The sequence below is a fragment of the Rattus norvegicus genome, chromosome 9, assembly GCF_036323735.1.
Source record: "Rattus norvegicus strain BN/NHsdMcwi chromosome 9, GRCr8, whole genome shotgun sequence".
Taxonomy (NCBI): Eukaryota; Metazoa; Chordata; class Mammalia; order Rodentia; family Muridae; genus Rattus; species Rattus norvegicus.
The window spans coordinates 71877033-71904535 of NC_086027.1; the positions used below are offsets into that span (position 1 = coordinate 71877033).

At 44.7% G+C, this 27503-nt stretch overlaps 1 long non-coding RNA gene across 6 annotated transcripts; it reads left to right on the forward strand.

Moving 5' to 3' along the window:
- On the forward strand, nucleotides 1-27503 carry LOC102548410 (uncharacterized). 6 transcript variants are annotated; one of them, XR_010055009.1, is made up of 6 exons: nucleotides 1-233; nucleotides 390-475; nucleotides 1272-1487; nucleotides 4045-4136; nucleotides 13739-13932; nucleotides 26920-27503. It is a non-coding gene; the product is annotated as an uncharacterized LOC102548410 (long non-coding RNA). The 6 variants fall into 6 exon arrangements; XR_010055010.1 differs by lacking the exon at nucleotides 26920-27503 and adding an exon at nucleotides 17082-17423; XR_010055013.1 differs by lacking the exon at nucleotides 1272-1487 and having other exon boundaries at nucleotides 3391-4136.

Below are 27503 nucleotides of genomic sequence, written 5' to 3' on the forward strand. Positions count from 1 at the left end.
AGCTGAAGAGTAAATCCGTCCTGAAACGCACCAGAGAAACCAACAAACACAACATTACCCTCTCCCGCATCTCTCATGCAAAGTGTCCCAAAGAGGCTGGCAGAATGGAATTGAGCTGAGTCGCAATGAGAAAGCATACACGCCATAAAGGAGCATTCGATATAGAAGCAATCACTCCAAGGTGATCCGTGCCATCAGTCAGTCAGAGGTGTAAATCCCACGGGACGCATGAGGTATGTGGCTGGCCGGGATGCCTATTTTCTAGGGGCAATGAATGAATGGATCTCTCCCTCCTGCCCAGGCCCCAATGCTTTTAGCAATTGGCACCGTGGCAGAATTTATACCATGATTCTTGTAAACTGTACTTTCTCTCTCTCTCTTTTTCAAAGGTTCCTTTCAATAAAATGCAGATGGGATTGTTTGAGAGCCGCCTCGCATGTGTTTATCGGTTACTTCTGCCTCGCTGCTTATGCAGGTGTGTGTCTCTAGGCCTCTTTGTTTTTTATTTTCTCTGCCTATTAGGGGATGGAAACATATGGATCCCTTGTGTGGGCCCAGAGGACTTTATAGAATAGTATCCTCATTGCTTTCCTCACACATCTTCCTGTAATCACATGGCTTGGAATTAGCCTCTTAATCCCCCACTGGAAACGCTATAATACAGGGAAACTCAATAAAACGTCTGTGTGTTCTGAACACCAAAGCACTTACAAAGTGGATGGGAATGTGGTCAACTGTATGAGGAGAGTCTTTGCTGGTAAGAAGCTGACATGGCGGACTTGTGCCAGCGCACAGAAAGCTAAGCTTCCTAAAGCCTAACTGAAGTGAGGGGCAAAGGAATTAGAGAAGGGTTCAGATCTGAACCCCCGATATAAATGTTCCCAGCTTCCATGAGCAGTTACATACAAAGATTCTAGGAATGTTCTTTTCCTGGAAGATACAAACTCTAGAAATATTGCGGTGCCCTCCCAGAAATGCACAGTACGTAACATTAAAGACATACTATAAGTAATATTCCCCGCACTATGACTCCCACTGTAAGTAAATACCTCATTTACTGAAGGTGTGTGTTTAATTAAAATGTCTTACTGCAGCCTTCTAGGAACAAGAAACAAGTAAATGTTTATGCAGGAGACTGCCCACCATCCCCAGCAGACTGATTTTTACAATTAATGCAAACACATAATGTCTATGTTGGGAGAAAAATCAAAAATGAACATCCTTTAGCCAAAGATTATCATTTTGCCATCCTTCTCCCATGTCGGCCAAAGGACAGTCCAGCCTCCTTATCCAGAAGGCGAGGGAGTGAAGAGCACGGATGTTGGTCCCTCCAGCACCTACTGCTCCAACAGGAGTCCAAAACGATGTGCAGAGTCCAGCTCAAGATGTCACTGGGTTCACGTGCTTCCCTGAACCCTCGGGAAAATTGCCCAAGTCTCAGCCTAGCATAAGTCACGGGATGGAGCTCCGATGAACAGAGGTCCTAAGTAAGCAGCTCCCCCAAAACAAAGAAGGTCGCTGTCCTGGATATGGGAGGCACTGATAGTGAAAAACCTCCCAGCCCTGTCCAGAAACTGAACCCCTCACCTCCACGCCCCCACGCTCCCATGCTCCCATACCCCCACACCCCCACACTCCCTACGCCCCCAATCTGAAAACGAGCCTTTGATATTAGCTGAGGGGTGTGCGCCCCCTAGTGGAGAATTATCCAATGTAATGATGGTTGTCAACCGTGGGAGTTTTTTTTTTTTTCAGGCATAGAGGGAAGGAAAGCGGGGAAAACCACCAAGAAGGTTTGAATCCAGGGCTGAACCTGGTTTTTCTCCTCTTGGATTCACGGGTCCAATTCTCTACTAGCTTCTCTAAAGGCAGTAGATGTGTTTACAAGTGTGCCTTTGACTAAGGGCGATTGAGGTACTTATGGGTGGTGTTTTGTTAGTTTTGTTTTCAGGCAGGCGATGTGATGCTCAGAATGGACTGGGTTTTACTATACAGCCCAGACTGGACTGGAAACCGCAGTCCTCCTGCCTATGACTCCTAAATCCTGGGACTGCAGGCATGGCTGCCCCACCTAGGACCAGACAAGATAAAACCAAATCATCACTTTCAGACTTAGCATACAGAGGAGTAAAGAGTTAACTAGTAACATGTGCTAAGGTGTCCCGGACAGGATTCTCACTCATGGCAGGCTAGTCCAGAAACGGCTGTCCAACAACAGAATTTGCCCCTCCATCCGAGTATGACCCTCTTCCTGACCTCTGTGCTCCTGGCTAGCCAGGAGGGTAGAAAAGAATTGCAAATGCCTTGGCTTGGTTCCTTATTGTTAGTAGGAAGATGGGGTGAATATTAATTAAATAACCTGATGCATCTTTTATCTTGACAAACAGCGCATCCCTTGTCTTTACATAAACAAATTAGAAAAGCCGTGTGAGGATATAAGCTTCTAGAGACAGTAAGAAAAGAAAATGCTGACTTTCCACTGCGCACTTAGTATATACCACAAGTTCTACTGGGCACCTGTGACTGAAGCTATTTCAAATGTAATTACCGCAGTCACCCCCCACTGGGCAGGGACTCTGAAGGTCTGCTCAGCTTCTAGTGCATGGCTGGTGCTCAATAAATGACAAACGCAATTATAATAATTAATAATTCATATATTAATAATTCAATCCCTTTCCCCTCGCTCAGTAATTGCCCACCAACATTCCATGCATGCATGGGAACTAGGGTTAGCAGACGCCCCAGACTTTCTCCACACTTTCACAAAGCTGTGTGCAAAGGTCACCTTGAAGAGCCGGTCACAGCTGCCAGTTTGTCTAACAAAGATCACCGCTTAAAATGCTTCATTTTCTCCTCATCTCCTTCATATTTCAAATATTTGTAACTGGCTTTGATACCTCATCAGGGAAACAAATGGCCTACTGCCACACTTGATGGGCACTGCGATGGCCCTGCACTCCCAGAGGCAGGGCAATGGGAATTTCTAGCTAATTCCCAGCACCCTCTGCTCTATCCTAACCCTGCACAGGACTCCGGCAACCCTTCCTGCATCCTGACACTGCCCCCCAGGGATGAGGGCTTCGTACGCCCAGCCTGTTATCTGGGGTGACTGGTGAAGTCTGGTTGGCAGATCTCCATCCCACACAGAGCAGATTGTTCATTTCAGAGACAGTTACAAAACTCAAAGGCTCAGGAGAGGCACTAGTGTCCCGGCGAGTCCTCCTGAAGGGGCAAACGGCTGGTCTCTTTATCTCTTTGCTTTCTTTTCCCTGGCTGGCCTGGCTTTTTTACAATGCAGGTGATGCTACTCTGTTTGATCAGAACTCAACGTTGCCTAATGAATTTCAATTGCCATTTTATCGGGTTTTCCAATTGGCCTCTCTTCCCCAGGCATCCCAGACGGTTTCTACACAGAGACTGACATTCAGCAGCCCTGACCACCCTGCACCCCCATCTGTCTCATCCTCCTGATACTTTCTATAGCAATAAGACTGAGATGGGCAGGAAGGAAGATGCTGGAGTCATTAAACAACTGTTACAATTCTCCTGGAGTCTTGAGATGGCTGACCTTGTGCTATGCATAAATCTACTCCCACATCCTCACTCCAAGGGACCACAAGGCAAGACAGCCCTTTCTCATGAGCATCTCGCTCTACCAATCTTTCAGTTTTCCCTCTTGCAGGTTCCAAGTAAAAGCCACTCAACCACAGCCCCTGACTTCATCTTCAAAGGGGTGGCGAGTGAATGATCAATGAGACTAATTTTCAGATGTAACTTTCCTCATGAGGACCATGAGGTTTCACTGGAGACCTCTCCTAAGCACGACATCTGCAGAGAGCGTTCTAAATAGCTGCTGTGGTGGTTTGAATAAAAATGGCCCCCATAGGTCCACAGGAAGTGGTGGTATTAGGAGGTGTGGCCTTTGTTGGAATGGACATGGTCTTGTTGGAGGAAGTGTGTCACTAGGGGGTGGGCTTTGAGAACTCAGAAACTCAAGCCAGGCCTAATGGCTCACTGTTCTCTTCCTACTGCCTTTGGATCCAGAGGAAGAACTTTCAGCTACCTCTCCAGCATGATGTCTGCCTGCATGCCGCCATGCTTCCCACCATGACAATTACAGACTAAACCTCTAAACTGTAAGTCAACACCAACTACAGGTTATCCCTTACAAGAGTTGCTGTAGTCTGTAGTGTCAATTTTGGTATCTCTAGAAACCTAGTTATGTTATGTGAATATGTTTTTGTTTTAATCCCCGGTGTGGGGTAAGAGGCTGTTTCAGAACAGGTGATTATGATTTGCCTGGTGCAGTTCAGGGGTGTAGTTTTGCCAGTTGTAGGTACTTTAATTCTGGGACTCTGGAGAGGGTATAAAAATGCTAGAACCCTGAGGGGAGCCAGGGCATTCCAAAGTGGCCGCTGCTGCCCCTGCTATTCGTGGTTGTTGTTGTTGTTGTTGTTGTTGTTATTGTTGTTGTTGCAATTTGTCAAGTGTTCATGAGCAAAGAGGCAAAAAGAAGTTAGATATATCCTGACAACGAAGACTGGACTTGCCCCAAGGAACTCAATGTCTCTGATCAGGAGGAAGTAGTCTAAAGAGGTCTACACCCTGTCTTTCCTCTAATCTTGCTTTCCTACCCTGTGTTGGGGAGTTGGAAGGAATTAGGGTAGACTAAGGGTTGGAAAGGAGGTAGGTAAAAGAACCCAATAAAATAATAAAACAAATACACCAACAGTAGTCATGGTGTCTCTTCACAGCAATAAAACCCTAGCTAAGACAGCAGCTGGTAGCAAGACCAAGTTCCCATGCTCCATATCGGCATGAACCTGCCTCACTTCCTGGGTACTCCAGGCAGAAGTATTGCCTGCATTGGTTTTCAGCACAATATATGTCTCTTTGTATGAGCTTTTCCTAAGCTACTAACTAGTTAACTAGCCTGCCGCCATCAAAGGTCTGTGTTAACACTCCTTGTAAAGCCATTCAAAATGTCTTGCCTCTAGTACCATTCTTCATGTCATTGAATTAGAGATCTCTCATTAAACAACTCCATTGATTACCTATTGAAGGCTTAATGGCCTAAAGGCCTCAGGTGGCCCGAGAAACTCCAGAAAAGAAAGTTAACTTGACAGATAACACCTGTGGAATCTTCTGGTAAAGAGCTCTACATACCAAACCCTGACGGTGTCTCCTGCTCTGAGACTGCAAGAGGACAGACCTATGGATAGACCTCCATCCCCAAAGTTCCCCCTTTTCCATCCTTGGAAACCCCAATCTCCTGTGCCACATGCACACAATGTCTACCTCCATGGAGAGACTGCAGTCCTTTGGTTGTTCTGATTAAAGAACAATTCTGCTTATGGAGATGCCTGTCTGCTTTCTCCACCAACCCTGACCTAATAGCTACCCATAAGCCCACAAGAGAAGTCAGTATAACAGACTCATCATCTTCCCTACGAATCTGATCTTCTTTTCAGACTCTTCATACTAATCCAGGGAGACCACCACTCTCCTAGTTTAAGGGCTGGCAAACTTTTTCTATAAAGGACCACATAATATCCTAGTCATCAATAGTCAACTCCACTGTCACAGTATTAAAGCAGTAGCAGTGATTGACAATGCATAAATGATTGTGCATGGCATCATCCCAATAAAACTTTATAAAAACATACATGTCATGGATTGAATGTTTCTGAACCCTTCAATGCATGTGTTGCAACCTAACCCCTTGATGAAAGTTTTAAAACGTGGGGCCTTTACGGGTGATTAGATCACAAGAGCTGGAAGAAGAACCCCATGAAGGATCCCTTTTATGATAGGAGGGTATAGTGAGAAAGTTCTAGGAACCAAGAAATCAGCCCTCACCATCCACCAAACCTGCCATGCTCCCAGGCTTCCCAGTTTCTGGAGCTGTGAGATATGCATTTGTGATTTAAAAGCCACTCGGTCCACTTTATTTTGTCACAGCCAAAAGGACTAAGGCTAGATGGTTAGCCAGATTGGCCCCAGCATGGTAGTCTGTCAACCTTTGCAGCCAGAGTCATCTAGGTGTCTTCTCTTTGTCCCTCCATATATCCAAACAACAACCTCCATATGTCAGCCAACCCTACTTCCTAAATAGTCCCCAAAGTTGCCTCCTTTTGCCATTCCTAAGTCTTACCTCACCTTTTAGAAAAGAAAAATGTGATTGTGAATTATACAGGAGTCAAGAAAGAGAGTGAGGGACTGGGAGACAATGGATCTGCATCAAATGACTGAAAAAAAAATGTTTGCTGTATTTTATCAAATCTAAACTAACCATTGAGACACTGTCTGCTATTTAATGCATACCAAGACCAAATAAAACTGCAGTCAAAACTATAATCAAAGGTTTCTAATCACTTAGAGTTTGTATAATTCCTGAAACTTGATAGGATTTGGAATTACCTAGGAGACACACTTCCGAGAGTGTCTACGTGTGCACTCACAGAGAATATTAACTGGGGGGAGACTGGGGACAGGGCTGATCCCAAAGCCAGTGGCACCTTCTACTGAGACACACACACACACACACACACACACACACACACATCTCCAGAAAAGCAGTGTTACCTGGTTGCCCTCACACCTTCATGAACAAGTGCACCTATTGCTGCTGCCACCATTAGATTTCAGCTTCTCTATAGCCTGCTGATGTGGACTCAATACCAGGAACTCTCCAGGGAGTTCCATGTGTTGGTGCTAGAATGGGACTGCCAAGCATCTAGCAAACAGAACAGCTGCCAGGTTCTCTGCCCCTCTAGAGTACAGACAGCCAAACTAGCTAGCCCCTACTGTATAAGTCAGTATAATAAATGCCTTTGATCTCTCTCTGTCTCTGCCTCTGTCTCTGTCTCTCTCACTTTGTGTGTGTGTGTGTGTGTGTGTGTGTCAGAGAGAGAGAGAGAGAGAGAGAGAGAGAGAGAGAGAGAGAGAGAGAGAGACTATTGGTTCTTCTAGAAAATCCTGTCATCAAGATTGGCTTAGCATTGCTATTCTTTTTGGTTTGGGGGGGGGTGGTTGTTTGGTTGTTGTTTTTTAGACAAAGCTTTATTCTGCCCAAGCTAGAATTCACTTTGTAGCCCAAACTCCCCACAATCCTTCTGCCTCAGCATCCTGAGTGTTGAAACCGCAGGCATCGACCTTCATGCTTGGCTTCCTAAAACTTCTTAACATACAAAGACCAACTCATCATTTTCCTTCTAGAATCTGGAAGTCTGGATTTTTTTTTTTTTTTTTTTTTTTTGAGAACCAGTTTTCTTTTTTTTTTTTTTTTTTTTTTTTTATTAACTTGAGTATTTATTTACATTTCGAGTGTTATTCCCTTTCCTGGTTTCCGGGTCAACATCCCCCTAACCCCTCCTCCTCCCCTTCTTTATGGGTGTTCCCCTCCCCATCCTCCCCCCATTACCGCCCTCCCCCCAACAATCACGTTCACTGGGGGTTCAGTCTTAGCAGGACCAAGGGCTTCCCCTTCCACTGGTGATCTTACTAGGCTATTCATTGCTACCTATGAGGTCAGAGTCCAGGGTCAATCCATGTATAGTCTTTAGGTAGTGGCTTAGTCCCTGGAAGCTCTGGTTGCTTGGCATTGTTGTTCATATGGGGTCTCGAGCCCCTTCAGGCTCTTCCAGTTCTTTCTCTGATTCCTTCAACGGGGGTCCCGCTCTCAGTTCAGTGGTTTGCTGCTGGCATACGCCTCTGTGTTTGTTGTATTCTGGCTGCGTCTCTCAGGAGAGATCTACATCCAGCTCCCGTCTGCCTGCACTTCCCTGCTTCATCCATCCTGTCCAATTGGGTGGCTGTATATGCATGGGCCACATGTGGGGCAGGCTCTGAATGGGTGTTCCTTCTGTGTCTGTTTTAATCTTTGCCTCTCTATTCCCTGTGGATTTTTTTTCATTAATTTATTTATTCACTTTACATCCCAGGCAAAGCTCCCCCTCCTTCTTCTCCTCCCAATCTCACTCCACGAATCCCTCATCCCTCGTGTACTGTCTAACATTTCTTAACAGTACTCCAGAAGGACTTTCCAGGCTCTCCCTTCCCCCGCCCATCATCCCAAGGGCTCTGATGCTATTGCTTTCTCTTACTTGAAGTGTCGATGCAATATCATTCATGAACTCCTGGTCTTTCTACAGAGCCCTTATGGCTTGTGGCTTAAAGCAATGAGGAGTCCAGAGCTGGGAGGTATAACTATGAAGAGAAGTTCTTGCCGAGATGTGCAAGGTCCTGAGTTTAACCCAAAACACTACCAGAAAAGAAAACTAAGAATTTGCTATGGACCAATCCTACCACCAGGACAACAAATTGCATTCCCCCCAAAAGGTGATAGTAACTATATCTTGAATTTTGCCTGGCAGACAGGGATTACAACACAGAGTCAATTTCTGGAGAAATTCATGTAAATGTAAAAAATATGTACATTGGCGTCCATGAAATGTTGTATATGTTTTGAATTACAGCAAATGTTTATGGCATGTTATGTAATTGTTTTGTTCTTCCCACTTCAACTAGCTTTTTTTCTTTACCTCACTAATAGTCATTGTTATCTATAAACTAATAATAAAATGATAAGAGAGTATATGACTAGTTTTTATATCAATTTGACCCAGGCTAGAAGAAGGAACATCAACTGAGAAAATACTCCCCACCAGATTGGTCTAGGAGCCAATCTGACACGCATTTTCTTAATTAGTGATTGATGTGGGAAGGCCCAGTCCACTGTGGGTGGTGCCACCCCTAGGCAGGTAGTCCTGTATAGTATAAGAACACAGGATGAATAATAATAAAAACAACATTGTACTTGCATAAAAAACAAACATGTAGACCAATGGAACAAAATTGAAGACCCAAACACAAGTGTGCATAACTTCGGCCTTTTAATTTTAATTGATATTAAATTGCTGTCTTAATTGACAAAGATACCAAAAACATAAACCAGAGAAAAGAGCACATCTTTAACAAATGGCACTGGGAAAACTGGATGTCTACATGCAGAAGAAGGAAATTGATCCCTGTACTGGCTGATTTTGTGTGTCAAGTTGACACAAACTGAAGTTATTACGGAGAAAGGAGCTTCAGTTGAGGAAATACCTCCAGCTGTAAGGCTTTTTCTCAACTAGTGATCAAGGGAGGAGGGTCCTTTCCATTACGGGTGGCTCCATCCCTGGGCTGGTAGTCCTGGGTTCTATAAGAAAGCAAGCAGAGCAAGCCAGGGGAAGCAAGCCAGTAAGAAACATCCCTCCATGGCCTCTGTATCAGCTCCTGCCTCCTAACCTGCTTGAGTTCCAGTCCTGACTTCCTTTGGTGATGAACAGCAATGTGTTAGTATAAGCTCTTTCCTCCCCAACTTGCTTCTTGGTCATGTTTGGGCAGGAATAGAAACCCTGACTAAGACAGTCCCATACCCAACGCTTTGCACAAAACTAACTCTGAATGATTCAAAGACCTAAATGTGAAATCTGAAACTACTAAAAGAAAACAAAAGCAGTACCCTCCGTCATCTAGGTGGAGGAATGAATGTTCTGAATAGGACTACATTTTCCCAAAAATTAAGGCCAATAATAGGCAAGTGTGACTTCATAAAGCTAAAAGGCTTCTTCACAGCTAAAGAAATAGTCATACCAAGCAGTGATGCCACACAACTTTAATCCCAGCACTCAGGAGGCAGTGACAGGTAGATCATCATAAATTTGAGCCAGCCTTGCTCTGTAGACAGAGCAAGTTCCAGAACAGCCAGGGCTACATGGAGAAACCCAGTCTTTAAAAATGAAAGAAAGAAAGAAAGAAAGAAAGAAAGAAAGAAAGAAAGAAAGAAAGAAAGAGAGAGAGAGAGAAAGAAGAAAGAAAGAAAAGAAGGGAGGAAAGAAGGAAGGAAAGAAGGAAAGAAAGAAAAGTAAGGAGGAAGAAAATAAAGAAAAAAGGAAAGAAAGAAAAGTAAGGAGGAAGGAAAGAAAGAAAAGAAGGAAGGCAGAAAAAAGAAAAAGCCCAGAGAATGGGAGAGAATTTTTCCCAACTACTTCTGACAGAGAATTAATATCCAAAATATATAAAGAACTCAAAAGACAGAGAGACAAAAATGGGCCTGCGATCTGAAGAGAGAGTTCTCAAAAGAAGAAAAAAAATCTCAAAAGTTGTTCATTGTCTATAGTAATCAGGAAAATACACATCAAAATAACTTTGATGTCTCATCTTACCTCAGTCAGAACGGCAAAGATCAATAAAACGATCAGCAATGAATGTTGGAAGGGATGTGGGAGAAAGGGACCCATGACTTACTGTTAACGGATCCCAAGCTGGTCCAGCGCCCCCTAGAGAGCCACTGTGAATAATTCTGAAAGCAAATCTTCCCTATGAGCCAGCTAGCTGTTCCATCCACTCCCTGGCACCCACCCACAGGACTCGACATTGTAAACCACAGACACTTGTTCAGCCACGTTCACTGCTGCTCCATTCACAACACTTAGGAGATGGAGCCTACCTGAATGTCCTACAGCCGACAGTGGAGAATGAAAGTGTGGTCCTTATACACTGTGGAATACTATTCACCTGGAAAGAAAGATGAAAATTGCAGGTAAATGAATTAGAAAAGTTATATCGAATGAGGTAACCCAGAAAGACAAATATGGCAAGTTATCTCTCATTACAGGCTTCTAGCTCCAAATCTTCAGATTTGGACTCACATCCTGAAGTAAAAACCACGAAAGTAAAAGGGGCCATTTCTAGAGTATGGGTATGAGGGAGCAAAAGAACAGAGTGCAAGTTACCTACTGGGAGAAACAGAAAAAACAAGGAGCTGTAATTAGGGAGGAGGGAAGGGATAAATACAGAAGAAGGAGTGAAGAGGAAAAATAACAGTAAGAAGTCTGCAAAAGGGGTTGGGGATTTAGCTCAGTGGTAGAGCGCTTGCCTAGCAATGGCAAGGCCCTGGGTTCGGTCCTCAGCTCCAAAAAAAAAAAAAAAAAAAAAAAAAAGAAGTCTGCAAAAGTCACAAGGAATCATATTATTAACTATCTACCTAAAAATATAGCATGCATAAGTCTGTGTGTAAATATTCGTATACAGATTAAATGAAATATTTCCATCTGGACTAACTGTTTCTTCCAAGAGCCAAAGACCATTTAACAAAAACCCTAACACCAGGCCTGAGAAGCCCTTCTTTGAGTTGTTGATCAGAGTTGTCCAAGAGACTCCCAGAAGTCAACAGGATAGTGCTGTTGCTCTTGGTTGCTACCCAGAGTTGAAAGGTCAGTCTTTATTGCTGAAGACATCGTGCACTTCAGACATAGGGCTCAGAGGCCCTAAAAGCACTGCCAAGGCTTCCAAGGAAAGAATCATCAAGATACATAGCCATGATACCTACCAACCACCACAACAACCAGTATGACACACTAACCCTTAGAGTGCAGTAGTGGCATGCGTATCCGGGTGGTAACCAACATCTCTCAAGATGGAGTCAAGACCACTCGAGCAGAGGGGAAGCCTCGAGCAGAGGGGAAGCCTCGAGCAGAGGGGAAGCCTCGAGCAGAGGGGAAGCCTCACCCAGTACCTCAGACTTAGCTATCCAAGTGAAGTGACTGCACCAGAGCGAGTGAAGTCACGGATCTTGAAGGAAAACCTAAAGCTGCTACTTCACTAAATCTGCACAATTCCTAACTTCACTCTAAATATTTGTCTTTATACCAGAGGATAAGCATGGCCCTTAACTCCCACAGCAAGGAAACTTCGCTGTGCAACAACCAGAAAACCACAATCAATCAAAATGCGGAGTTATGGAGCCCAATCCCAATGGATGATGCATGTAGAATATAACCTAAGGCTCAGGGATTGTGGCAGAAGAGAGTGCTAAAGGACTATAAGAGCTAGAAGAACAGGGAGTCTGTGTCCTCTGGGTACATCAGAAGTTACCCCTGTAAAGTCTCACCAACATGACTGCCTAAAGCTGAACAAAGACAACAATATATATGTTGAGGTAGATGAAGAGGCAGTAGAGGTTCAGAAGACCTCACCCCTACACAAAGAACTAAGGCAACTAAGGAATGCTGAGAGTGGGAGAAATAGTCCTAGCCATGTAAGGAGAAAGCACTGGTTATCCAATACCAAATGGTCAGCCTGAAAGCATACATACAACGAATGGTATACAGACGGAGCAGATTATAGTTATGCATTTAGAAGTGTGTACACACACACACTCACACACACACACACACACACACACACACACACGTAACAACAACTAGTGAACAAAGAGACCATGAATTTCAAAAAAACAAAAACAAAACTCCAGTAAGTTTAGATAGGAGGTTTTAGAGGGGCAAAGGAAGAAATGATGTGATTATATTACAATCTCAAATAAAATTTTAAAAAAAGAAAGATGTCAAATACAAATTCTAAAAAAAAAAAAAAAAAGGAAAGAAGAAGAAAAATAGAGGGAGTAGAGAGAAATTAGGCAGAGCTGCCTAGCCATGAGGAGCAAATTAAGCAGCACTCCTCCACGGCCTCTACACCAACCCCTGCCTTCAGGTTCCTGCCCTGCTTGAGCTCCTGCTCTGATTTCCTTCATTAATGAACTAAGATATGGGAAATAAGAGAAATCAACCCTTTCTTCCTTCCCCAAACGCTTATGATCGGGTCTGTGTCTCATCCGTGTGTGGGTGGTTGTGTCTCTGAGGGCACCCATTTCTTACTCCTCTATTCCACCATGTTACCACTCAGAAAGCGTTCACCAGAAATCGTCACCATGCTCTTGTGCCTCCCATCCTCCGGAACCCTGGACTCTCTCAACCTCTGTTCCATATGAATGACCCAGGCTTGAAGCAACAAAATATACAAGTCAGAGGTAGCTACCAGTTGAGCTGCTAGGTACAGAGATGTTCTATATACTTAATTATAAGCTAGAACAGCACCCACAGAACCAAACCCCTAAAGTCCCAGTCAAGAAAACTAGAGAAAGGTGGGTTTTCCTAAGATATCACTCCATGTCAAACACAACATGCCTGAAGCCAGTGTCCTACTGTAACACGCCTTGCAACCCTTGATAGAAAAAAAATCCTTCAATTTCTGAGAAAGACCATTGGAGACCTAGCACAATAAAGCACTACAACCCAAACCACAGGACAAGAGCTTATCTTCTGTCCTCACTGAAATCTGGATGGTGGCAGTGTTGTCCCAATATTAAAATGGAATGACTTAAAACATGTTTTAATTAATCCCAGCACTTGGAGGCAGAAGCAGATGGATTTCTGTTAGTTCGAGGCCAGTCTGGTTTATAGAGGACAGCAAGAAACCTTCTCAAACACAGACACAGAGAGAGAGAGAGAGAGAGAGAGAGAGAGAGAGAGAGAGAGAGAGAGAGAAACAACAACAAAAATGCATGTTTTAAAAGATAACTACTTGTGTTCCTAGAGTATAGAAGGCTGAGATTTTCAAATGAAAGGCAACTGTGCTAGAAGATGGAGGTCAGGGGACATCCAGCCACAAAGTTTCCAGGCTGCCACCCAGCTACAAAAGTCCTTCTGATAAACACACAAGCAATCAACAAAAAGAGCAAAGTGCATGCACCCTCTGCTGCATACACCCACGTCATCGTGATCTGAGGGTGTGAAGGACTGAGACTGGCAGCCAGGGGGGATGAGGGAGGGGGTCACTTTCTCTGTCTTAGTTCAGCTGTAAATTTTCTGGGCTATACGACCATGACAATTGATTTATTTTTCATTTAATACAGATTTATTCTGTGAAGCTTTGAACACTCGGTGACTCGGAATGGAGAATTTTCAGTTTAGTAAAGCACACAGTTCCTAAGTGTTATTTGGATGTGGAATCTGTTCCTCTGCTCTTCCCTTGTTTGGAGATAACGATATTTTCTGCTGCCCCATTTGACAGATTTGACCTCCAGCATTTCAGTGTTAATCTGAACTGGTAAGTGATCAAAGCTTATATCCTGTTTTCTTTTCAGACAAGACTGACTTAAAAAAAAAATCATGTTCTTATAAACAGCGCAAAGAATAAGTCAAGAATTTCTGCAGAATCTAATGAGATCTATTATGCTAAGTGGGGAGACACCCCTCCTCCAAGGCTTCGAGAAAAGAGCTCGAAGAAGTAGACCTTAGATTGCCAAGTCTAATGTAGTTCCTGTGTGACTAACCAATTGTACTGTTTCGAGTGTTTGAGGGGATGCACACATCTCACAGACAGGCTTAGTCACTCCTGCTTGGACAGCTGCTGCCCTGCTCCATGTCTAAGGTCAGGTTCATCCATGGCGGAGCTCAGCAGCTCCTGCTCAAGTGGGATGAATGCATGAAAGAGTTTTCTGTTGACATTACTCTGCTGCTTCCAGGGGATCAGCTCCTACTCTGTCTCAGGGAGACTCTGCCCCTGCATGGTGGGAGGTAGATGCGATTAAAGGACTAGGGTAGATAAAAGCTTTCATCCAAGAGGCTGAATACCAAAGAACAGCTCAGGGTCAACCAGATGTACCAAATACACCCTGCCCCTTGTGGTTTCCAAGCCCTCACCTTTATTTTCAACAATTTGCTTCTTTTGTGCTCACAACTTTTCATGCAAAATCCAAAGAGAAAATGGAATGGAGTGTCTTAAAGCCTGTTGGGGGAAGGTGGGAATTAGTACACCCCACAGATAACCATAGCAAGCCCTTAAATCTCGCACTCTCCTGACCATCCTCAAGAGCCAGCTACACCCTCAGCAGCCTTTAAGATTGTGTACATGATATTTAGCTCCTTTACATTGCAATTCTATTTGGTACATCTTCATATTGTTAATATACATAGTATTTTTAATAAGTATATATTTAGAAAACATCTGTTAAAACACATTAAAAGAAATAAAAATCACGCAGTTCCCTAATTGTGCATGTTCATGTGCATAATCTTAGTGCTATAGTGTGCAGTTTAATTTTCCAAATGGATTACAAATAAGGTTTTGAAAACAATTAAAGTCAGGAGTCATTCTTTGGTTACAGTATCATAAATTTCCTTGTCAGAATTCAGGGACCCTGGCTTTGGTTATGCTTTTTTAAACGAATCATAAGCCTAGTAACCAGTAAATATAATGTGATATCTGAAATTTTTGTTATGAATTTTTGTGGTGTTGGCAATTGAACCCAGAGCTTCGCAGCTGCTGTACTGCTGAGCTACACCCCATGATGGCTAACACTTCAGTTATGTAATCAAGGGTCCATTGTTTTAATCACTTACCAGTGGCTATAAAATTATTTTCAGCATTGGTTTTAGTTTGAATAGGAATTTTACAGGGATGGTAACACACCTGTAATCCCAACACTCAGAAGATTTGCTCTAAGTTAGAGGCCAGCTTGGGCTACAGAGAAAATCCCAAGCTCACCAGGGATACATAGCAAAACCTTGTCAAACACACACAGACACAAACCAAAAAACTGTTATATGTATGTAGTGTATATTAATTAGAAAGTAATCATAAAATATAGATTGAGCATCCCTAGTCCAAAATAATAACTTTTTTGCACTCAATTTCTGATTTTGTAGCATTTCAACTTTGTAGATTGGGAATGTTCAAATGACAATCCAAGTAAATATTTCAAAATCTGGGATGGAGGCAGGGGAATCAATCCCAAATCCGAATTCCTTCTGGTCCCAAGCACTTCAGGTAAAGGATGTTCAGCCTGTGTTAGGACTGTGTCTCAAACTCTTCCCCTCTCTATTGTAAAGTTATCATTTGAAATGGGCAAGGAACAGCCATAGAGAGAATCTCTTATGTTCTGTTTGGAAGCATCACCTGTCAATAAATGAGCTGTTTGCCAATTACCTTAGGTAGGAAATAGGAGGCGGAAATTCTGGCAAGGAGAGAGGATTCTGGGAAGCTGTCAGGTGCAGAGGAGATTCAGCAGAACATTAATGGAGACAGTTGCCTGCACCTGAGGAGAGCCAAGTAGCCACGTGGCAGGACTTAGCATAGAATAAATGGGATAACTGAGTTGTCAACCAGCAGGAAAAAAGCCAAGGCTTTTGGCCTAGGCATTTATTCAAAATAATTCAGTCTCAGAGTCATTATTTTGGGAACTTTGGTGAGGGTAGAAAATCCCACATTTACAAAAGGGGATTCTTAGGGTTAGTATTACTATGATGAAACTCCATAACCAAAAGCAGTTTAGATAGAAAGGGTTTTGTTTGGCTATATTTCCAAATCCACAGTCCATCGCTGAAGGAAATCAGGACAGGTACTCAAACAGGTTGAGTATCTGGAAGCAGGAACAAATGCAGAATCATGGAGGGTTGCTACATGCTGGCCTGTTCAGTCTGCTTTCTTATGAAACTCAGGAGCACCAGCCTAAGGGATGGCAGCACCCACAGTGGGCTCGATCATCCCACATCAATCACTAATTAAGAAAATGCTTTACATGCCTGCCTACAGCCCAATCAGTTGAGTTCCTCCCTCTCAGATGACTTTAGCCTGGGTCAAATCGACATAAAATTAGCCAGCACACTGTGGGAGGTGGGGGCACAGTTTGGAAAATCAAGATGTGTGGCAGATTAAGACAGTTTGCTGCACTTGGCAATGTGAGAGATAATCAGAAGATAGGAATTCCCAGCATATAAAAAGCAGGCTGCTGTGAACATGCCAATATTTGGCTAGAGTCCACAAAGAAGGCAAGAATATTGAATAAACTTGGACAAGGAGAGAAAATTGAATGAACTTGGAAAAGGTAACAAGAAAACTTGCAAACTTCCATGCTTGCATTCATGCAAAGTGTTGAGGGATACAGGGAATGGGGCCCTCGCTTGAAGTGATAGCATCCAGGAAGCTGGCACATAAACATTTTGAGTTCAAGGCCAGCTTGTACTGAATAGAAAAACTCTATTAGAAAAAAAATAGTAATGGTAACAGTAATAATAGATATTAGGAGATAGGAGATACAGAAAATGTGGAAAACACACCAGACTGAAAGTTGCCTACACCATGGTTTTCACTCTGCTCCTTGCATGGATTCTGTATCGGTGGCAGTCTAAACTGGTGGCCGTAGCAAAATGCCATAAGCTGAGCAAGCTTAACCTATCAAGATTCTTCTTTCATAGTTGAGGAAACTGGAAACCCAAGATCAAATTGACCGCATGGATAGTCTCTGGTGAGGCTCGTCTTCCTGGCTTTTGGACAATCGCCTCATCCCTGTGACCTCACGTGACCCCCACCGAAGTGAGAGAATGAAAGGGAGAGAACATGAGCCATCCTGTATCTCATGTTCTGAGGGCACTGATCCCAAGGAACACTCAGTATCTGACCCTCAGTGTCCCTCAATGTCCCTCCAAAATTCCCCATCACATATGAATTCGGAGGGCAATTCACAATGTGATGGTATGACCTGAAACAAGCCACCATGAAGCCTCCATGCTAATAACAAATACCCATGTCTCACACATCCTCAGTTCACCGATGGTTTGTGCCCAAGTGTGCAGGGACATGTGGAGATCGTTGTGAGATGGAATCCCTTACCATTAACGTGGGCTTTAACTAGTGGTTAAGCTAGCATAGCTGTCCTGTAAGCCCCAGGAATCTGTCTCTGCCTCCCCAATGCTGGGATTACAATGCATACCACAAGGCCTGGCTTTTTATATGGGTACTAGGGATTCAAACTCGGGTCCTCACGCTTGAGCAGTGAACACAGCCAACTAAACCATCTCCCCAGCCCCACTTACCTTATTTGAATTCGTCTTCATCTGAGCTCAACTCAGGGGGCCTGAGTCCCTTGGGTGCGTCTCCTTCCTTTGAGCAAACGGTCGTAATGGAGATGTGGAACACAAGTCTCAGTGCGCCGTTTTCAATCATCTGGTTGTGTCACATTTGCTAGTATCTTTTTAGCCAAAGCTGTTCACATGTAGGACCATCCTAGTCACCCACCGTAGTCACCAAACAGGATAAATGTATTTCTTCTACATGTGTTCACTCAGGGAATCCTCTCTTCTCAATTATCCTGATGACTGAGACACTGGTGGCCCTCGATTTTCTGCCTAAATCTCAGTCTCTTTCATCCACTGAATTTTGCCCATAACACAAGGCAGTTGAAGTCCCACAACACAACTCTCTCCTGAGAAGTCTAGACTTACGCTTGAATACAGCCTTCGCCCTGAAATAAACTCCCTACTCTGCCTCCTTCCTGAATCCTTTCCTCAAGAGTCATGAACCTGGAAACACTCAGTAGACGCCTCAGCCTTCAGTTACTGGTACCAGTCAGAGCCATATGTTATGGGAAATCTTTTATGGGAGATTTTAAAGACCACAGAACTCAATCAAAATCAAGACTTTGGAACTGGGTATTCAGTCCCGTGGTGGAGAGCTTGTATAACATGAGCAAGACCCTGGATTCAAACACTAGCATTGAAAAGAATTCAGAAACTCATACTCCAAACGGCTATCCTTTACCTGCCAGTCACTGCACAGCCTTTCTCTGAAGAGGGCCGGGAGTGGCCTCAGGCAAAGGGAAAGAGGAAAAGGCATGGGGCCTATCTGCAGTAACTCACTTTCTGGCTGGGGAGATGGCTCAGCAGGTAGCAGCACTCGCTAAGCTTGACAGCACTGGATTCAGTCACTGGAACCCGCGTAGGAGAAGAGAAATGACTGTTGCAAGTTGTCCTTTGACCTACACACACACACACACACACACACACACACACACACACACACACGAAATAAATAAATGTTCGGAAAAATGTTAAGATAACACTATTCCCTGGAAACTTAAAAGCAGGAAACGGACAACAAAGCTATTGTCCTGACATCATGAAGAGACTGAGATTTAGGCAGAAAATCTAGGGCCACCAGCTTCTAAGTCATCAGGATAATTGAGAAGAGACGATTCCCTACATGATAATGAACACATGTAGAAGAAATACATTTTTTAGCGCTAGAAACAGGTCGTGCTGAAATATCAAATTTAGAACGATCCCAGAGGGACAGCAGGATATGCATCCCACCGAGCAGGAAGAATTGTGGCCCTGTAGAGCTGAGCATAGATAAATGCCTTCCAGGGTATGGTCTTCTCCTCTGCCGACGACAGTTGCCATAACCACCACACTTTCTGCAGGGAGAGGCCACAGTCAACCCAGAAGGGACCCCAGGAACAGTGTAGACAAGCTCTTGCCCAAGAGCAGCCAAGGACTTGGACTTGTGGCTGGAAAGATGAACCCTCTGGAGTCTCAGACCACATCTGCAGACAAGCCCATGCCCTGTTTAAAGCATGGACAGCCTGTGCCTCACAGAGCCTACCTTGGCCTCTCCATCCGTAAGACAGGCCACTAGCATCTCGCTGACCAAGGGCAGACTGCTCAGGCCAAAGACTAACTGCTGGTATCTTACCTGATGCAGCACCCACATGTCAAGCTTGAGCTAGCCCTCCTTGCCCACTGACTCACCATGTCAGACTCTTGAGTGCCCGTTCCCCATCTGACAAACTTACTTGGGAGAACTCACAGGCAGGAGACAGCCATGGAAAGAAGACAAAATGTTGTTTTTGGATCTTTTACCTTGGGGAGACTTAAACAAACAACCCCTTCCTACCAGGGACCAATGACAAACCAGAGTTTTGAGAACTAACAAGTTTATGGGCCTGCTTACAGAGCACAAGTGAGGGCTTGTGTAGTGAGCCATATTGGATTTGGGCCTGTCCACTTTGTAAAAGTCATGGGATTGTTGGACAGAGGCCTCTCCCATGTATTTATGGCACAGGAAGAAAAGACCAAGTAGTAAACACCCGGTGTCTCCACTGCATGACCTCTGCTGAGCCCGCTGATGCATGTGGAACCGACACACCTGGACCACACCTGGGTGGTGGTCAATTTACTTCTGCCTTTTGCTTCCTCAGCCTTTATCCTTGAGATTTAGGCTGGTCTTCTCGGATTTCTCCCTAATTAATTCAGGTCTCGTAGTCGGTCTTTTGTTACCGAAGTCAGGAGCCAGGTAGTCACGAGACAGGGTTTCCCACTGTGCTTCCCAGATATTTTCTACCTGGAGAACTTGGATATATAAGTGGTGAATAAAGCTACAGGAGTCTCTCCTCCTTCCTATCTCTCTCACTCTCTCTTCTGCTCTTCCTCTCTTCTTCCTCTCTCTCTCTCTCTCTCTCTCCCTCTCTCTCCCTCTCTTCCTCTCCTGGCTTGACACAATAACCTCTGTGTGTGTGTGTGTGTTTCTTTCATCCCGCAGGCTTTCGCCCGATTCTCGGTACCGTGTCGGTGCTGGCGCCGACAGGCTTGCTTACAGTACTGTGAATGACCCCAAAGCAGTCACTCCGTTAGCAAGGCTCACCCCAACCTGTTGGTAGATTTCTCCGTAATCACACACATAGAGTCCCTCTTTAGTCAAGCTCCTATGGTCTATTTGCCTTAGCACCTCCTGAGGCCAAGGGCCACATGCAGTCAGAGTGGAATCACATACAGCTGGTACAGGAGGCAGTGGCCTGATTCTTAGGTCCCTGCAAATCGTCACAGTTGCTCTGAAGCCGCAGCCGCTGTAGACAGAGAAGAGGTTGCTACCACAACTATTGAAAGACCCTCAGTGAGAATCTTCCCTTGGGAAGGAGATCCCCAAGCCCAATGACCAGGCCGAGACCACTGGATGCAATCAGCAAGAGGGTTTATTGTCAGGATACACAGGTACCTGTGGACGTCTACACAGGCACCTGCGGGCGTCTCAGTCAGCTCGGAAGGACTGGCGCGCCCAGCAGAGCCAGGGACGGGTTTTTATAGGGTTCTGGGGAGCAGAAGCAGGCATACAGAAGCAGATGCATGGTTACAGGGACTTGATTGGTGGATTCAAATGAGGCGAGGATGTATGGTTACACCCAATTGGCTAGTTTAAACATATTCAAATGAGGGACAGAGGTATGGTTACACAATTGACTAGTTCAAACTTATCCAAATGAGGTTAAAACACAGCAAAAGAGTGCGTGCAGGCTGGGGCGTCCGGAATGTCAGGGGCTAGGGGCTTATTCCTTCCTGCCAGATGGCCTATGGTTCCGATACCTCAGGCTGGTTCTGCATTCCTCCTTCCTTATCTTTATGGTCTGTTAGTCTTAACAGCGGGCAGGCCCCTCAGGGCCTGGGCGTGCCTGGACCTGCCCAGGCCTGTTTCAGCTCTGAGTCTGTGGATCTTAAAACTTACTTTTTACTTTTATAGTTGTGGACCTTAGGCTTGTATAATTTCCCTTTCAAGGGGGGGTCTTTCATTATCATCAGCAGGCTCCACACTGGGGCACTAACAGGAGGATGAGGTGTCCTGCCCACACCCGGTCACCCCGTGGCTTGTCCCTGCTGCCCTGTGGTGGGATGGAGCACACTGCATGACAGGGAGCATGGTTATGTAACCATGCCGAGTTAAGACACAGTGGGGAGGGGCTGGGGATTTAGCTCAGTGGTAGAGCACTTACCTAGGAAGCGCAAGGCCCTGGGTTCGGTCCCCAGCTCCGAAAAAAAAAAAGAACCAAAAAAAAAAAAAAAAAAAAAAAGACACAGTGGGGAGAGACAGCCACCCCTGACCTCTCCAGCACCTGTAGCAGCAATGGTTGGGTGTACAGAGGTGGAAAACATGCCCAAGGAGAAAAATGAGAGATGGGGACAGTGTGAGATAGCCCAATAGGTAAAGCCCAGTCCCAGGGGTTGGGGGTGGAGGAAGCTAGATCCTGGAAACAGCTAGACCCAAGCCTGATAACTCACATCTGTAGCCCCAGCACCAAGGGAGGTGACTGCAGGGGGATCAGAAGTTCAAAGTTATCCTCGGCTATATGGAAAGCATTTGAGGCCAGCCTGAGCTACAAAACATATCAATTGACAATCTGAAAGAGCCTGTAATTCTAGCACTCAAAAGCCTGAAGTGCAAAGAGCTCAAGTTCAAGGCCAGCCTGGGCTACGTGGTTAGCCCCTGTCTCCAGAAGCCAAACAAACAAGAAACTATGAGGAAAGCTTTTACCCAGGAGCAGATTCAATGCCGTGTTCGTTCGGTCAACTTTTTTTTTTTCATTTATTTGATTAGTAGTCTGGTGTGAGTTTTCTCTTAAAGATATCAGTAACTCTCTCCATCTTATAGGAAAAAAAAACACATACACAAAAGAAAGGCAAGAAGGAAATGAATGTTGCAGGAGTCGCCCACCCTCAGAAAGCAATAGCAACTCCATTCCCCCAGCCTGGCCTTTTCTCTCCCTTATCTGCCTGCAGCCCCTCTGTGCTCACATGAAGTATTCCATCAGCAGATGGACACCATGCTGAATGCTACAAAATAGGCTGCTTTCATACTAAAACGAATTCAATAAAAGTGAAATACATAAAAGCCTGTGCTTATAGATTTTTATTATGATTCTCTTCAACCAGGCTCTAGCAAACTCTCTGATGTCGGGGAAGGTATAACCGATGTGTCTTTCAGGACAAGACAAGGTGTCAGGAAACAAAGCTGCTACCCCAGGACAATGCCTTCTGAAAAGAAAAGGCCACCTTTCAGAAGTGTTGCCCTGGAGCTCACTCACGCATCTGTGCTTGGGTGCGGCTTGCTCTATGTCAATCCCCTGAGTGATGTCAGATACCAAGGAGGTGGGCCCTGCAAGTTGCATCTCTTTATGAATCTTGCGTGACAGCGCTTCTCTCCTTAAGCATTGGTAATCTGTTTGATGTTCATAGAGATGGATGAGGGGCCTTGGGTGTCAGTGGAGAAGCCGACAGACAGCAATTGTGGCAATAAATAATCGTAATGCTTTCCGCTTGCGTGGCCTTGACAATTCAAGGGTTTCAAAACATAGCTGAAAGTTCGAATTATTAAGAAAGGGCAACTCGTTCATCCTTCCAACGCCTCACTAGAGAGCTTGGAGGAAGCAAGATTCCCTCGTAAACCCCTGGCCCTGACTGCGGCGGGGACTGCTGGCTTCCGGGTGAGAACATACACTCGGGGCGAAGAGTGACAAGATATAGCTTTTTCATTGCCACAGGAGGAGGAGAAACTTTGAGAGTCAAGGGCAGGACCCAGTGAGCTCCAGAGCCCTCCCAGTGAAATGAGTAAACCCAAGAGAATTTGAAGGCAGGTGGTCGGGTCTGAACGCCAGGTTAGTAGCAAATGCCACTTCTGACCACCAGAGGGAGCAGTTTCGGGACTGTTATTGACACAGACCCTTCACAGCATGGATGCAACCTGCTTCGCTTCGCCCTCTCTTGGATCCTGGAGACTACATTCTTTGTTGCATTCTCCTAACAAGTCGGGTCTGGGGCTCCTGACACACTGATTGGGCTCATGAGCTGCTCAGCTCATGAGCTGGGCCAAGAGGATAAAGAGAAGTGACAAGAGGCGACGCTTTTCTTTCGAGGAACTCCGCATAATCCATTTCTAATCCTCAGGCACCAGCTTGAGGTAGAAGCTTTGCATACCAATCACAGTTATGGTATGAGACTTTCACTCTTCTCAAAGTGGTCGGACTCTGTACAACCCCCTGGCTTCTGGCGAGCCCTATAATTTTAATATTTCAGCCAAACCACACAGGGGAGACTTCTGTTGTCTGTGTACACGAATCTTCATTCCTGCCTCTCTCCAAAAATAAAATGCCTGGCTAGAATAGCCGAACCTTCCTGCCATCCTGTTCTCGTAGATCCTTAGTAATATCTCTGCTCTTGAGGTACAAATTCAAGTGAGGAAGGTGTTCCCAAGTCCCTCGGGACGCAACACAGCATCCTAAGCAAGTAAGCTGAAATGAAGGAGGTTTTTAAACCTCACAGTTTCCTTCACTTACTCCTTCAAAGTGGGGGAAAAAAAGAAAAGGTAGCCAGGTGTGGTGGTGTGAGCCTTTAATCCCAGTGCTTGGAAGTCAGAGGCAGGTGGATCTCTGAGATCAGGGTCACCGAAGTCTACATAGTGACCTCCAAGACAGCCATAGTAGTCACAGTGAGACCATATCTGAAGAGGGTACAGGGGGGCAGGCTGAGGATATGGCTTTACTATATAAACCCAGCAACCTGAGTTCAGGTCCCCAGAACCTATGTAAGAAGGAGACCTATTAGCATACTGTCCATAACTCAAACAGACCCCTAGGGCATGGAAGGTGGTGCTGTGAAAATCATCACAGGCTATCTCACCTAGCTAGCACAGCAGTGAACAAGAATGAGGTAGAAGGCAAGGACTGACATCCACATTGTCCTCTGACTTCTGTTATGACACAAGTGCGTACACACACACACACACATACACACACACACAAAGTAATTGTTATGCAATCAAAAGCTGATTTTCAAGCAACAATTACCAGTAGAGGCAGGCAAGTCTCTGTGAGTTCAAGGCTAGCCTGGTCTACATAGCAAGTTCCAGGACAGCTAGGGCCACATAATGAGACCTTGGCTCAAACAACAAATACCATCAAGTAAATAAACAGCAGCAGCTGATAAATGATTAAGAAAAAAAACCGAAGCTCTTTCTATCAAAGTCTGATTGTAGTTCAATCATACCGTCCTAAGTATCAACGAAGAAATGAGAATAGACAACATCAAAGCAAGGTTGAGGGCCAGGCGTGATGGCACTATAATCTGATCTATAATCCCGACTCCAAGACGATCATATATTTAAAGTGACACCTGCATCAAAAACACAAGACAGAAAAAGATAGGAAGAATCACATTTCAAAGTTTCCCAAAATTGTAACTGCTCGTAAGATTCAAGACGCTGGTCTTCCAGTCATAAAAATTCACCAGGAAAAAAAAAAAAAAAAAAAAAAAAAGTCCAAATATCATAGCACAGCAGCACTCTGCCATCTGGTGGCCAAAGGCGAAATAGCCCGTCGTGCTCTTGCAAAAGACTGAAAACAGCTGAGTCACATGTAAAGTACAGTATTCGTTAACAAAAGAGTTTTGTGGACTCAGAATTCTGAAACAGCAAGTCCAGCCTTGAAGAGTCCCCTCTGTAATGCTTCCCAGACCTGAATGAAAGGCTCTTAAATTGCTTGCTTAAACAAATCTATCTGGGGGCTAGCAAGATGGCTCAAAGGTTAAAGGAGCCTACTGCTCTTTGGAAAAACCCCAGTTCCATTCCCTGCACCCATCTTGGGAAGCCCCAGGAGATATAGTCCTTCTGGCCTCTGCAGACGCCCACCTTCACACCCTCACACCCTCACACCCTCACACCCACGTACAAATCTTGAAAAGAAAAAAAAAGCAATGAGCCTTCAGTCATAGATGGAAACACTGACCGTCTATCCGTACAGATCTCCGTTGGAAATGATTACAAAATGTGAAAGGGTAGTGTGCCCCGGCCCTTCTCAGAGCTCTTGTGAATGAATTTAAATAAGTATGGTCAACATTCTCAATTTTCCTCTTTGGCAAATCAGAAGGCACTCCAGCACAGTAAAGACCCACAGAACAGAAGGTAGATTAGCTTTGCTAAGTCACCAGCTCCCAGGGGGTTTGGTTTGGTTTGGTTTGGTTTGGTTTGGTTTGGTTTGGTTTGGTTTGGTTTGGTTGGCCTCTAACCAGGCCTTTCGGGCAGGTTGCTGTTATTCCTCTTCTCAAAAAAAATTTCTCTAGAAATTGATGTTTGGTGGTGGTTTGGGGGTTTGACTGACTGAGTGGGTGAGGGGGTGGTAGGAATAAGTGTTTTGTTTCGGTTTGGTTGAGATAATGCTGTATAGCCCATGCTATACTCAAATTTGGGGACCCCCCCCCGCCTCAGCTTCCTAAATGCTGCGTTATGAACATTCTACCTGTATCCCTGTCCAACTACAATGAGTTGTTTTTATGTTTGTTTTAATATAATCCATTGACTGCAAATGCCACCCACCTCCTCTTCTACAGCTCCCTGGGTGGCATTCAGGATGGTTACTTAGTCTCTTTGTGCCTTAATTTCTACAGTTATAAGCCAGGGACAAAAAGGTTAGAGAAAAGAAATATTATCTGAGGAATTTCTGGGATCTGCCACTGTACCCTCTCTTCATCTCAGCAGCTTTCACTGTAGGTCACACATGAGGCCCACACCCCTAAAACAGATGCCTAATGACATACTTTTATCCCCCAATCCTGCCCAGCTCCAATGACACTGTGAAGGAATAATGAAATATTATTAACTCTCAAGGCCACAGTGAATAGGGTCAGCCTTAACGAGCATGCTCTAACCCAGACTCTTACGGCTCAGGCTTTGGGAACTTTGTTCCCTTGGCTAATAGCCATCACGCTATGAGGAAGCCCAGGCTGTGCCAAGCTGCAGTGTGTAGAAACTCTAGTGTGCAGGCTCAGCTGAGCACAGGCTTTGAGTCGTCACAGTGTAGGAAACAGGCAAGCGATAGAGAGAGAGAGACTTCTTTCCACTTCAAAAACAGTAACTTGAGCCAGCTCAGTCCTGATTCATAGTCAGAATCCAATTCATTCATTTATTATCCTCCCTTGCTACACTATGATATTCAAAGGGACAGGGGCATTTATCTTATTTGCCATTACATGTGTCTCCAACATCTTCAATCGCCCCTGTCACAATGTATCTGATGAATAAATAAAATAATAAAATGATCAGAAAAACGGAGGAAAGAGCAATCCTAATATCAGATTAAAACGCCAAGAAAATATCAATTACTACCCTCAGAGACAGACAGACAGGCAGACAGACAGACAGCATCCATTCGACATGAGTTAGAAGGTACTGGAAAGCTGGGGAGATAAAAGCAAACTGGATTGAGGGCAGAGCCCAGTAGCACAGTGCCTACCGAGCCTGTGCAAGGTCCATTTTACTCACCGAAGGACGCATGCGTAAGAGGGGCTCTTACAAAGTAGTAGCCAAAACAAAATCAATTCAAGGCAGGTTTTGTCAGACAGGGCTGACTGAAAACCAACCCAAGGGGAAGTAAGAGGAAGAAGAGGGATGAAATTAGGAATCAACCTATGATATCTATAACCCATCTCATGTGAATTCTAGAAACAAGAACAGAAACGAAGAAAATGAACATGGATCAGGAATATCACATGTGCGCAGAGCGAGAAAACCTGGACCGACCGAGGCAGACACCGAGGGGGATGAGCAGGACATCACAGGGATCACAGCCTGCTTGGGTTGTGTGATGTGGTCGAGCATTTGGAAGACCATTACAAGAAGGTTTATGGAAAAGATCTGTTGAAGTGGTTAGAATGAAAATACGCAGGGTAGGTAGCATCAAGCTAAATGATGAAGGTGTTCTTCAGAGATAATTATTCAAGAATGGACTTTGATACATGGACCGTAGGAACGCCTGAGCATATGCAAGTGCAAAGTCAGGGGGACTCTGTGGTCAATTTCGAGTGCTAACTCTTTTGTTAGTAACGGGGTCGGCAACAGTTCAGAGCACTCGGGCAGCTGCCCTTACACAAGTGTCTGTGTGGTGCTCCCATGGCATCTGTGCAAGAGTGTGTCTTTTGTGATAGTTCTAAACCATCAAGAACATGTGCCTGAGAATCTATCTCTAAGCACTCCTGATTTTATTATTTTGTCAGAATTAAATATAAATGATCCATTTTCATTGTAAA